This window comes from Carassius gibelio, chromosome B22 (assembly GCF_023724105.1).
Source record: "Carassius gibelio isolate Cgi1373 ecotype wild population from Czech Republic chromosome B22, carGib1.2-hapl.c, whole genome shotgun sequence".
NCBI classification, from domain to species: Eukaryota; Metazoa; Chordata; class Actinopteri; order Cypriniformes; family Cyprinidae; genus Carassius; species Carassius gibelio.
In genome coordinates, this window is record NC_068417.1 from 44,882,598 (window position 1) to 44,885,097 (window position 2,500).

The window sequence follows — 2,500 nt, forward strand, 5'->3', positions numbered from 1 at the left end:
AATAGCCCTCTCTTTGCTGCTGTCTTCGCTTACGGCCATACCAACCTGGCTATGCCCGATCTCGTCTGATCTCGGAAGCTAAGCAGGTTTGGGCCTGGTTAGTACTTGGATGGGAGACCGCCTGGGAATACCAGGTGCTGTAAGCTTTTTGGACATTTTTCACTTAGTATATAATAATTTTGCCAAAAAATAGAGTCAATGCCCGATCTCTGAATATTAACAGGTTTGGGCCTGGTTAGTACATGGATGGGAGACTGCCTGGGAATACCAGGTGCTGTAAGCTTTTTGGACATTTTTCACTTAGTATATAATAATTTTGCCAAAAAATAGAGTCAATGCCCGATCTCTGAATCTTAGCAGGTTTAGGTCTGGTTAGCACTTTGATGAGAGACTGCCTGGGAATACCAGGTGCTTTAATCTCTTTGGAAAATTTCACGAATTATATAATAATCTTTCATTTAAAAAAAAAAAAAAAAAAAAAAAAAGAGTCAATGCCCGATCTCTGAATCTTAGCAGGTTTAGGTATGGTTAGCACTTTGATGAGAGACTGCCTAGGAATACCAGGTGCTTTAAGCTTTTGGGTTTTCTTTCCTACTTATATAATGTACTGGCGATTAGATTGGCTGGTCTTTAAATAGCCCTCTCTTTGCAGCAGTCTTTGCTTACGGCCATACCAACCTGGCTATGCCCGATCTCGTCTGATCTCGGAAGCTAAGCAGGTTTGGTCCTGGTTAGTACTTGGATGGGAGACCGCCTTGGAATACTAGGTGCTGTAAGCTTTTTGGACATTTTTCACTTAGTATATAATAATTTTGCCAAAAAATAGAGTCAATGCCCGATCTCTGAATATTAACAAGTTTGGGCCTGGTTAGTACATGGATGGGAGACTGCCTGGGAATACCAGGTGCTGTAAGCTTTTTGGACATTTTTCACTTAGTATATAATAATTTTGCCAAAAAATAGAGTCAATGCCCGATCTCTGAATCTTAGCAGGTTTAGGTCTGGTTAGCACTTTGATGAGAGACTGCCTGGGAATACCAGGTGCTTTAATCTCTTTGGAAAATTTCACGAATTATATAATAATCTTTCATTTAAAAAAAAAAAAAAAAAAAAAAAAAAGAGTCAATGCCCGATCTCTGAATCTTAGCAGGTTTAGGTATGGTTAGCACTTTGATGAGAGACTGCCTAGGAATACCAGGTGCTTTAAGCTTTTGGGTTTTCTTTCCTACTTATATAATGTACTGGCGATTAGATTGGCTGGTCTTTAAATAGCCCTCTCTTTGCAGCAGTCTTTGCTTACGGCCATACCAACCTGGCTATGCCCGATCTCATCTGATCTCGGAAGCTAAGCAGGTTTGGGCCTGGTTAGTACTTGGATGGGAGACCGCCTGGGAATACCAGGTGCTGTAAGCTTTTTGGAAATTTTTCACTTAGTATATAATAATTTTGCCAAAAAATAGAGTCAATGCCCGATCTCTGAATATTAGCAGGTTTGGGCCTGGTTAGTACATGGATGGGAGACTGCCTGGGAATACCAGGTGCTTTAATCTGTTTGAAAAATTTCACGAATTATATAATAATCTTTCATTAAAAAAAAAAAAAAAAAAAAAATAGAGTCAATGCCCGATCTCTGAATATTAACAGGTTTGGGCCTGGTTAGTACATGGATGGGAGACTGCCTGGGAATACCAGGTGCTGTAAGCTTTTTGGACATTTTTCACTTAGTATATAATAATTTTGCCAAAAAATAGAGTCAATGCCCGATCTCTGAATCTTAGCAGGTTTAGGTATGGTTAGCACTTTGATGAGAGACTGCCTAGGAATACCAGGTGCTTTAAGCTTTTGGGTTTTCTTTCCTACTTATATAATGTACTGGCGATTAGATTGGCTGGTCTTTAAATAGCCCTCTCTTTGCCTATTTTCGCTTACGGCCATACCAACCTGGCTATGCCCGATCTCGTCTGATCTCGGAAGCTAAGCAGGTTTGGGCCTGGTTAGTACTTGGATGGGAGACCGCCTGGGAATACCAGGTGCTGTAGGCTTTTTGGACATTTTTCACTTAGTATATAATAATTTTGCCAAAAAATAGAGTCAATGCCCGATCTCTGAATATTAACAGGTTTGGGCCTGGTTAGTACATGGATGGGAGACTGCCTGGGAATACCAGGTGCTGTAAGCTTTTTGGACATTTTTCACTTAGTATATAATAATTTTGCCAAAAAATAGAGTCAATGCCCGATCTCTGAATCTTAGCAGGTTTAGGTCTGGTTAGCACTTTGATGAGAGACTGCCTGGGAATACCAGGTGCTTTAATCTCTTTGGAAAATTTCACGAATTATATAATAATCTTTCATTTAAAAAAAAAAAAAAAAAAAAAAAAAGAGTCAATGCCCGATCTCTGAATCTTAGCAGGTTTAGGTATGGTTAGCACTTTGATGAGAGACTGCCTAGGAATACCAGGTGCTTTAAGCTTTTGGGTTTTCTTTCCTACTTATATAAT

The 2,500-nt window shown here is 39.6% G+C and overlaps 4 non-coding genes across 4 annotated transcripts; all 4 read left to right on the forward strand.

Moving 5' to 3' along the window:
* The first annotated feature begins 27 nt into the window (after window positions 1-27).
* On the forward strand, window positions 28-146 carry LOC127999779 (5S ribosomal RNA). Its single transcript, XR_008172589.1, has one exon. It is a non-coding gene; the product is annotated as a 5S ribosomal RNA (ribosomal RNA).
* A 514-nt stretch (window positions 147-660) lies between these two features.
* On the forward strand, window positions 661-779 carry LOC128004390 (5S ribosomal RNA). The gene has a single exon (XR_008177081.1). It is a non-coding gene; the product is annotated as a 5S ribosomal RNA (ribosomal RNA).
* A 515-nt stretch (window positions 780-1,294) lies between these two features.
* On the forward strand, window positions 1,295-1,413 carry LOC128010039 (5S ribosomal RNA). The gene has a single exon (XR_008181727.1). It is a non-coding gene; the product is annotated as a 5S ribosomal RNA (ribosomal RNA).
* Window positions 1,414-1,923: 510 nt separating this feature from the next.
* Window positions 1,924-2,042, forward strand: LOC127994611 (5S ribosomal RNA). The gene has a single exon (XR_008167589.1). It is a non-coding gene; the product is annotated as a 5S ribosomal RNA (ribosomal RNA).
* Window positions 2,043-2,500: the final 458 nt, after the last annotated feature.